Genomic DNA, 11,275 nt, shown 5'->3' with positions numbered 1-11,275 from the left:
ACGGAGTCGGAGAAGGCGGCGTCGGCAATGGCGGACGACGGGTGGGAGGCGGATGAGTCACGGTCGTGCGGAAACGAAAAGAAACGACATTTGCGGTTGACGCGCAGCTATCCTTTTTACATCTTCAATTGGCGGAGATGCAAATTTGCATCGCAGGGTGTTGTCTGTTACATCTTCGGGAGATGGAGATGCAATTTTTTTCTACATCTACATCATCTGTTGAAAAGGTGTTTTTGGGTCTCAAAGATGCAAAAGATAGTTATTTTTACATCGACATCTTTTATTGAAGATGCTCTAATAGAAGTGGCCTCATTTAGTTGGGGATCAAAAGTGGTCTCGTTCAGTTGGAAATCAACCAAAGCAAATGAGGCAATCAGATCTTCACTCCATAAAATGAGCCACTTCTGTCGAGGAACTCTCTCTCTCTCTCTCTCTCTCTCTCTCTCTCTCTCTCTAAATCCAAACAAAGCTACACATTCAGTTGGGAATTTCTATTTCAGATTGCTTGTAGTCTCGTCGCTTGTCTGCGTGTGGGTAGTCTCGCGTGCGTGGCCAGCGAGCAGAAGTGGCTGAACCCTTCTCTAGGTCTAGTGGGTTGGTGGCCTGTTGCCGTGCTGCCGATAAGCCTGTTGGTCACATAGGCACGGACGCTAGTATTTCTGCCATATACTATACATAGTATATAAACTTTTTTGCAGAAATTTTTTGGGTGTACATCTGTACACCCATGACCCAAGCTGGATCCGCCCCTGCTGTTAAGGAGGTACACATGGATGACAGGCAAAGCAGTATCAACAGCACAACCCACGACTCCTCAAAGAACAGGCACAGGTTTGACACATCAGCGCCAATAGGGAAGATGTATTAATTACGCACTCCTGATAAATCATCAAGGACTTGGACATGTTAATATCTGAGAAAAAGATACTTAAACGTATGTACGCATCTGAAGCTAGTAGGTCATGGAATGGAATGCAGTTGTCAGGTTTCGTTAGTACTCCCTCGGCCTTAAAATAAATGTCTCAACTTTGTACTGACTTTAGTACAAAATTGTATCAAACTTGAGAGACTTATTTTGAAACCCTGGTTCGTGCTGAAATCTCTAAAAGGACTTATATATTTTGAAACGTAGGGTGTACTAAATTTGAGACACTTATTTTGAGACGGAGGGAGTACTATGGTAGTATATATTCATTGCCTTCGGTTGCAGTACCATCAGTGTATTCGATACATACACATTACAGCTGGATATGGATGCTGTCTTGGCCGCTGTTCTGCTAACTAATGTAAAGCCAAAAGAGGAAACCGGAGTTGTTTCGTTGTTGATTTATCAGAATGCTGAAGACGTACCGCGCTGAACATGTCGAGGGAGACTTCAGTTCAGAGTTATGTTAATCAATATCTTTGTTTGCAGCCTAATACTAGTTTCTTGTTGTTTTCGCATTGGTCATGTCAGAATTCACGGGATCCACCCTCCAGACCTACACGCGTCTACCAACGCCGGCACTGTTCTTGTCTAGTAAAAGAGCAACCTGTCACTCACAAAATTAAAGCCGCCCCTAGAGTTTACTAATTGATGAACGTAAAATAATTCATGAGCCAAGGCTAGAGTGTCCAGGCCATCATTTCCTTGGACCCCGATGGGGTCCAGCGAAGCATACACTCCAGGAAGAAATGATCTGGCAAAAGCTGCCTGACCACTGGGAGGATGAGATCGCCATGGTTTTGGTTTCCTCTAATATCCCATTGTATCAATCAAATGAAAACCTCAAGTACTTTTTTATTTTCTAGGCAAAAGGGGAAGCGTTAGCTTATATATATACACATGGGGAGATGGGTCATGCATGCTAAGCTCCTTCACATCTTTATTGCCAAGCGAAGAAATAGCATTTCCGTGACCATACATGCACGCATCGTGCGTGGGCATCTTGCAAAGAAATGCCAAATTTACATGTTGTCGGCTTTGTGCCGGTTGGGAGTCAGATTTTATCAATGCAGGGTCGACATTTTCGTAGTTTCCACGTGTTGTTGAAATAATTTTTTAGAATTTCAAACAATATAACCATGTGGATATCAAGTCATGCAGAAAGATGGGGGATGCTAAATCATAATTCAGATCATTTGACTAGCTAGATGTTAATGATATCTTTTACGCGCACTAAAATTATCACAAGTACATCCTGTAGTTGCTGGATCGGTGGTTCTCTCCTCTCTGGCTCTATCTCTCGATGGTATGAACACACACACTGACGGAGAGTATTTGCGTTGCGTGCAACTTTTTGCAGCCTTTTCTGTTTCTCCGTTTTTATTCAGTCCAGTACAATGACTTGGATCTTAACTGAAAGGAGTAAAGCTAGCTGGCGACCAGGTATTCCGGACGTGCCATCCAACATCAACCTGAACGCAGCTACAATGGCGCTGCATGCACTGGTTTCGTGCCATCCCACGAAGTACATGCAGCGGCCAGGTCTAACTAACCTGAATCTACGCCAAGACGTGGACATACACATGTTGCTTGGACTCTTATTTTTAGCAGGAAACGAAACTACTATTGCTAATGACCGTGCTCAACGGGATTACTTGTACATCATTCACCCCCTTAAACACGTTCTGCAGCTTTGATCTCCACCACGCCCAGCTTCAGTCTCATCTCAACGAACTTGACTCGTCCAAGCGCCTTGGTGAACAAATATGCAAGTTGTCCATCAGTTCCAATGTGTTCAACATCAGTTTTTCCCTTCTCGATGCATGACGTGATGTAGTGGTATGTCAATGTGTTTGCTACGATCATGATGCACCGGATTCTTGCTCAATGCAATGGCCGATTTGTTTACCGAAAAAGGCTTTCGCCCCGCTTTATAAATAAAGCAACCACCAAGCACAAAGTTCGCAAGGTATCACCCAAACCACACACACACACACAAAATGCCACCGCAGGCACAGGTCCAACACACACACACACACACACACACACAAACACAAACGGGTTCAGCTGTGGGCACAACACAACAAGCCCAACACACGCGCACGAGACAACACATAAGCGGCGGTGGCGAGGAAGGGAAGATCTAATCCGGCTCCGGTGGTGGTGGGGGAAGCGGAGGAGTCAACCGGAGAGCCATCGCATGAAGCTGGGTGATGATGGAGGTGATGGCGTCTCTCTCCCTGGGAGGGCTAAGCGGCCGCCAAAGTTGCAAGAAACCAGACCATTTGAACAAAGCGTCGGTAGCACGACAAAGAGGGATCCACTGAATCACAAGATTATTCCTAACAGTCCACATGCGGATTTGTTTTCAACCATCAGCATGAACTTTGAAGCATGTCTTTACCGATGCGCTGAAATTCTAGGTCGTTGCAGGTCCTATTGGATCCAAATGCAAATGATTTGAAGAACTCCCAAAAAACAACATCTTGCAAACCCTCCAACTCGTAGCTCTTCATGCCAGCACATACTAGATTAGCAACCTCATATAATATAGTGATGACCAAAATCATACTTCCTTGAAGGGCATTTCTCAAAGGTACGCAAAATTTGTCCCACTCCGCGCCACCATTTCTCAATGTATCACCCCACATGTCATCAAGAACAAGTAACAACTTCTTAGATTCCACAGAACAAGCCAGTTTCTCACGAGATTATTCAGATTATTAGATGTTGTATCTTGTTCCATCTGCTCCAGAATCTCTTTAATTAACCTCTTTGCGTCAAAATCTTCAGAAACACACAAGTCCAAATTATGTAGTGAAAGTGCTCCTTCACTTTTGCATCATCACAGATCTGTTGTGCAATAGTTGTTTTATAAACACCCCCTATACCAAATATGGGAAGCACACACAACTCAGTTGCTCTCGCTTCATCATCAGTCCTCCCTCTCTTGCTTGTATGTACTCCTAACTTTTGCACCAAGTGTTTCACTTCTTTTTCATGGCCAAATATTTGTAGCACCTCGGAAAAAGCACTTTTTTATGGCCTGATTAATTCGTCAAACTTCAATGATGCTTTATGCAATCTCAAATCCTTCGACTGATAATGGATGTGATGTAGGTTACATTTACTTCACAATTATTGACACTTTTGAAGAACTCCCGAAAGGAAGCATGCAGGTGTTCTTTGTTGGAATTTTAGTCTATTTTGCGCCAGCCCAATAATTAATTTTAGAAATTCCTACTAAATTCTAGAGGCCCACGCAGCCCATTCGTGCAAGACAAGAGATGTAACCAAAGTTTAGTCTCACATTGCTAGTTTGGTGGGAGTTGGACCTCCTTATAAGGGAGGTTGTTTCCCCACATGTATGAGCATGAGAACAAGGGGGACATTCACAGGCGCTCCTTCTCCGCCTCCCGCCTGGCCACGCCTTGTCACGACGCTCCACGCCGCTTGTTGCGGGAATGAACCGATGTCTAAATTTTTGCCACGCATGACTGGTATACGAAAGGTCACATGGAAGTTTAAAACATTTTCGCTACAGTGGACACTGAATGTGAACGGCGCATCCCTTCAGCTGCTGGTTGTTTCACTTCTTCTCCCTCTCTCTCTGTTTCACCTCCCGTCGCTGCCCGTTCGCCTACTTCTTCTATGCCTATAAAAGAGAGGTCGCTCCTCTCGAGAGAGACACACCAGAACATCCTCTTCCTCTCGCCACCGAGTTCCATCTCTGAGCTGCTCCTGCGATCTTCCCCATCCCGGCTTGCGGCATGCACTGCAGGTCGGGAAAGTTGGCCTCCGAAACCCCACCTCTTTGAGTCCTGTACGGGAGAAGGGTAAGGTTTTTGGGGAGCACTCTGCGCGACTACTGACTAGTTCATCACGGACGCCGACGACTACTTTCCCAATGACGACTTCTTCCCCGACATCGACAACCTCTTCGACGACATGGCTGGCGAGGACGTCGACCCCAAGACCAATGTTTCTGCCACTGTTCCGTACGTTCTCATACACTTTCTGTTTGACATTCTGCCACAGTTTCTTGCTCTAGTGTCTGCTCTAGATATGTTCCGTTCTAGTTCATATATGCAGATACCATTTACCTTCTCTCTGTCAGATTGCATGACTTGTTTTATCCCTACTACAATAGTCATGTTTTATCTTGTATTTATATTAATAAAATCATTCGGTAAATTTCTTATATTTCCAACATTCTTCACCTGAATTCTTGCTCTCCTCAAGCGTCAACCTGAGTGCATAACGTTTGAACTTATCAAGAAAGTCTTCAGCATTATAAACTGCATCCTTGATGTGTGGCAGAAGCTCGGGTGCTGGTTTCTTATGGCTCTGCCACTCAACACGCTCAATAAGGTCAAGCATCTTGGGCATATATAGTTGTCTAGCTTCCAAATGTCATTCTCCAAATGACGAAGTTGCTCCCTTTCTGCCAGAATCTGGTGTTGCACAGCTGCATTGGTTTCATCCAGCAGCTGATGCCAGGCCGCTAGGATGCATGGTGTGACCCAGCCAAAAAAATCCCTACATGCATTGATGTCTGCAAATACACCAGCAACTGCCTTGAATGTTTCCAAAACCATTGCCATAAACAGCCCGAACACTGCTGTGATGAATACAAACAAAATTAAGGTTAATAGTGGAGAATTTGATGAGTACAACATTAAAACCTAGCAGCAATTATCTCAAGTGTGGATAGATCCAGTATGAACAGACTGTACCTTCACTCTCTTGCTGGACGATGCTTTGTACCCACAGTTGGAAATGGTTATCTGATTGCAACCTCACTATTAGCATGAGCAATATATTTTGCTACCCAGCGATCTGCAAAGACAGGTTTTTTCAAGATATATATGTTTGTTAGTACTTTCTTAGAGGTAGGCACGTGATATCTCCTATGTAATACGAGCACAGGATCGATTAATTTGCTATCACTGACAAAAATCTGACCTTAACTAAAAACTTGACAGTGGCATAAAGGAAACTATGGTTTCTTATTTAGTGGGATTGGCACGCACAATGTCTTCTTCTTAGCTTCCATGTTTTAGATGCATTTTTTGTTATTGTAGAGATCCGTCGAACATAGAAATTGGAAGAAGGTCAGTACAGCATATAATTCTGACCAGATTGCTAACCAACACATATACGAGTACATGTGTTATGATTTAGTGCGTGTTTTTGTTTTGTGACTCTCATGTAGATCACGAGAAATTTAGGACTGCCTCTTACATATGAAGCTGAATCCTTAAGTTCCTCTTGTCTCTACCATCTCCCGATCTTCTTCTCAGTATGTTTCACACATCAGACGCCCGTATATTGCAAGTGAGGAGAGTTTTGGCTCTTCCAATGGAGACTAGGTCTCAGGAGATCAATGTAGTGTGCTTTGCAATTATGTGTGCCGATGTGATGAGGTGCAGTGGGACCATTGAATTTTTATAAATACAATAAAATGTTGAGAAACAAAAATAAAAAGGGGGAATATATAAGTGTAAGAAGAAGAAAAAAATAGCAAAAACATGATATGTTATTGTTACCAAGATAAGACTTAGTTAATTCCCATCTGAGATGAAAGCTAGCCATACCCTAGACAATAAGACAAAGAACGGTAGCGACATCACGGAGAGCAACCTCAAGCATTTGTCTTTCACACAAGAATCTCAAGCTGATACTCCTCCCAGGGTGTGTTCTGAAAAACAAGGGACATCAAGCTAAACTAGCATAGCTCCTTACCTACATTACACCTCACTTGAATCTAAAATTGGTAGAACGGCCTCAACTCCTACTCTCAGTTGGCCAACCCTTTGAAGGTCACACCATTGCTACTTGCTACGACCACACATTCAAATCCTAAAATCTGATCGACTAGCTCAAGTCCATCTCAAACACTCAAGCAAGTGCAAACATAAACTGACTTCCAGTTACAAAGTGGCCAGTAGAATTGGACTCTCCCTGATGTCTAGCGGGTGAGCCAAATTACCACCATAACCAGACATGACCATGCCAAGTATCCCGGAAGATTTGTCGTCTCTTGTCTTCCCTTGATGAACACGACCCTATATTATATCCTCTCAGTCAACGAGCCTAATTTGTTGTGAAGTTTTACGTCGTACATGTGGATTCAGTTTCCTCCAAAATCTCACTGTGGCCAAGTGAAGTTGACAAGATATCATGTCGAAGCCATTGATATGATATTCATGAGAAAAAGTGGACGTATATATAGTTGGAGAGAGTTGCATACTTGACTGGCATGTCATTCTTTAGGAGTGCTGAGAGTTTGTAATGAGGACATCAAAAGGACGAAATTTCACAATTAACAGCATCACTTTGCATGCAACCTAAACATTATTAGCATGAGTTGTCTCATAGTTCTCTCGCTGCTATCTCACCATTGGTGTGAATAAATTATATATCTTTTTTCTCTTCTCAATTATGTTAACAACATAGTACTTCCAATAAGAATAACAAAACAAATCTAATAACGTCATATGCCAAAGTTCTTTTGATAGAATGAGGACAAAGTTGGTGTTTGAACAAGCAATCAAGCTCTTTACTAATAGAGTCATGTTGTTTCTGAAATCACGCACAGACGAGGTTAAAACATGAATAGTTCAGAATTGCAAATATTGGTGTTTTGTCTGAGGTTATCTCCCAGTGATTCGAGCTTCCAACACTTACGGAGAAATAGTACTATACAAGTTTAACAATAGTTGGCATTATTTACAGCCGTTCGTTTGCCTCAATGTAACGACACACACATGCGTTGTACCCGGTAGTACCCAGCCGAAAGTATTCGAAAGTACTGGCCGGTACTAATGACAATGTGGGGACACGTTTTCATCTAGGGGCTTTTTAGGTATAGGAAACTAATGACAATGTGGGGACACGTTTTCATCTAGGGGCTTTTTAGGTATAGGAAAAATTAATTTGCATGCCCATCTCGTCCAATGCTAAACCGCCGCTCCTCTCGTCCAATGGAAAACCGCCGCCACATCCTTCCCCTCACCCATCACCATTACAACCGCGACATCTCCTCCCTCTCATGCGTTCCAAGTCCACTGCAGCCTTCTCCTCCTTCTCGCGGCCGCAACTTTGCTCTTCTCCTCTTCCACATCCCACCCCCATCTCCCATCCACGCAAGAACCTCGATGGAGGAGCAGATCACCGGCGGCGAGAACGCCTACTTCGTGGAGATCGCCGGCGGCGACCAGGTCAAGATGGCCAGGTTGACGGAGATCCATTCTTGGTTTAACAACACAAGGTATATGAACTGGACGACAATGGCCACTTTCAGGGAAGTGACATCCAGGGAGAAGAAAAAGCTTTCCCCCCGCCCGCACAACCGATGCACAAGATCGAGATCCTCCTATGGGCGATGGAGCAGGCCAACTCGTCCAACCCGTGGGACAGGCGCAGGTGGTGGGCGTTCAGATCCAGGGCAGAGCATCCACTGGATCAGGAACCCACGGTGCACGAGGTGCCGTTGCAGATTGTGGAGCCTCCAACCGAGTCGGAGATGACTCCGAAGCGCAAGAGGAGGAGGACAGTAGTCGCGACATCACTTCCCGCCGTTCTCCATGCTTCCCTCGCCGCTCTCCTCGTCTGAACAGCGGCCGTAGCTATGTTTAGGGTAAGATTGCTGAATTTCATTCATCTTTACTAGCCACTTGCTTAATTTGATTCTCTGCAATATGTTCTTGCTACCTGTGTACTTGAATCCGTAGCCTCTGGATGGCAGCTTAGTTTGATCGACGAGGCTGGAATGAGTCTAGGCATATATCATTGTGATGTTTACTTGCTATGTTTTGATGTGCTGGAGTGGTATCCATGATAGAAAATTTTGTCTGTCACCTCAAGAGTTGTGTCCAAATTACATGATGCAATATGTGTAAATTGAATTACTAAAATATTTTGGCTGCAAGAAGTGCCTCCAGACAAGTTCAGTACACAGTTTTAGAGTCATAGACTCCGGGTTGACACTACAATATTTCAATACTGCAAGTTCAGTAGATAGTTGTAGGCATTGAAATATTTCGGTACTGACTGGTTCACACTGAAATATTTTAGTAGTGCAATTGCAGTACACATGGGTACACATTGAAATATTTCAGTAGTGCAATGCAATTTCAGTACACATGGGTAGACACTGAAATATTTCAGTACTGCAGTTTCAGTACACGCACGCAACCCCTGAAATAATTCAGTACTGCAGTTTCGGTACACGCTGCAACCCCTGAAATATTTCAGTGTAGCAGTTTCAGGACACACGCGTATCCACTGAAATATTTCTAGGGTGTTGTTTCAGTACAAGCAAGTAGCCGCTCAAATATTTCGGTGGTGCACTTTCAGTACACGCACGTAACCACTGAAATATTTTAGTGGTTCACTTTCAGTACACGCGTGTACCAACTGAAATGTTTCAGTGGTGTTGTTTCAGTACACACATGTAGCAACTGAAATATTTCAGTAGTGCTGTTAAAGTACACACACACACGTAACCACTTAAATATTTCAGTAATGCACTTTCAGTAGAGAAATGTAGCCACCAAAATACTTCACTAGTGCCCTGTCGGTGATCTTGCATCAAAATATTTAGGGCTTCCTAATGATTCAACAAAAAAACTAGACATAAGCAGTGAAATAATTTTAGTAGGGATGTTGGCTTACTCATGTTGCCATGTTGTACAACCTTTTGCTTCACTTCATGTAAGTGCTTCTTGCATGTGCTATGGCCTACATGTTGTTTACTCTCATCACAGCGGTGATTTTGCATCTTGCAAAGGTCTTATTAATTCAACATTGACTTCTATGAACTTTGTATTCAAATTTGAATCCTCCTACAGTTGTTGTGACAGATTTCCTTGGCATCTTCAAATTACCGTACTGTCATTTTTCCAATACCAACTGTATTCAATCCAAAATTTTCATTTACTTATATGCTACAGGTGGAATCATGGATAGGTTGCTGAAGATGCAGCGCCTCACAATAATGGTCCCTTGCACAACCTCAACATCAGAAGCTGTTTTGCATTTCTAATTGTCCCAGTATTTCATGTGATGTATTTGAATACCAGAAGTTGTTATGCATTAGAAGTTCACTCAGATAATCGTAGTACCTGCAGTCTGTGATTTGTGTTATCTGTTTTGTATGTGTGGGATCAAAATCTAATACGGTTCTGATTCTTGTTTTCATGGCCTTGATGCTAAGTTAAGTACTTGCTGGTCAGAATGAGCAGAGGGAAGGGTGGCGCTGGTGGGAAACATTTTAGGGTTTTACCGTCGTGATAACCCTAGAAAATTAATAAAAACGTCGAAAATTAATGAAACTAGTCATGGATGCTTCTCATGTTGGTACAAGGGTGTAGAAAGAATATAGGTCCATTTGAAGCATGTCGAGAAAACCCGTCCTTCCACACGGACCCTTACCTCCTACCCGAACGGCCGCGGGTGAAGGAGGTGAATTTTTGGCCATGTTAAGAATGACACCAAATATTTGGGTCCATTTACATCATGTCCGGCAAGTTTTTTTGTACGTGTTCTCCGTGTGTGTGTGAATGACATGTGGGATCCACATGTAAAAACCACATAGGCAAAAAAGATGTTGCTAAACTGCCCGACGGAGTATCGAACCAAGGGCATTAATATGTGATCGGGAGGGTGTTTCCGCTAAGCTCATGATGCATTTTGATACAAATTACTTGCCCTCAGATTTAAGAAATTTGTTTATCATATCTGTCATGTGTAACCACTGCAGGTGTCCACGTGTCAGCAGTTTGAAGGGCGGCACGGATAAAACCGCACATGAGGTGCACGGCGCGGGGCAAACCGCATGCGTCCACACTATGGAAGGCTCTGGTAGGTGGGAGAAATCACCCCACTCGTCCCCTCGGTAACTCGAAGAGGCAGCCGCATTCATTTTCTTCCACAAATCGGGTAGAAAACCCTCGTCCTCTCCCACTCCAGCCATACCACCTCGTCCTCTCTGAAACCCTCCTCCCTTCCTCACCACCCCACTCCTCTCCTCCCTTCCAACATGTCCCTCCTCCTCTTGTCGACCGCCGATGAAGCGCGGCAGTGAAGATGCGGCAGACGAGCCGGAGGCAAACATCGGTGGAGAGCACTCTGCTGCCGTGGCTGCCGCCGCGATTGCAGCGTCTGAGTCCGCAATAGCGGCGACGGCTGGCGGTCCAGCAACTGCTGTGCCTCCTCCCGCTGCCATCCCATTCGACGAGCAACCAACCGGAGAGCCTGTGCTCGAGAAGGCCGGGGAACATCTGGAGGAGGAGAAGGCGAGGCTGAAGCACAAACTCTATGATAGAATCAAGGAGGAGTTCTACC

The 11,275-nt window shown here is 44.2% G+C and overlaps 1 pseudogene; it reads right to left on the bottom strand.

Moving 5' to 3' along the window:
* Positions 1-3,300: 3,300 nt before the first annotated feature.
* Positions 3,301-5,523, bottom strand: LOC119320606 (annotated as a pseudogene).
* Positions 5,524-11,275: the final 5,752 nt, after the last annotated feature.

This window comes from Triticum dicoccoides, chromosome 6B (assembly GCF_002162155.2).
Source record: "Triticum dicoccoides isolate Atlit2015 ecotype Zavitan chromosome 6B, WEW_v2.0, whole genome shotgun sequence".
Classification (NCBI taxonomy): domain Eukaryota; kingdom Viridiplantae; phylum Streptophyta; class Magnoliopsida; order Poales; family Poaceae; genus Triticum; species Triticum dicoccoides.
Note: the sequence above shows the minus strand (reverse complement) of the source record. Positions and strands in the feature narration are given on the sequence as shown.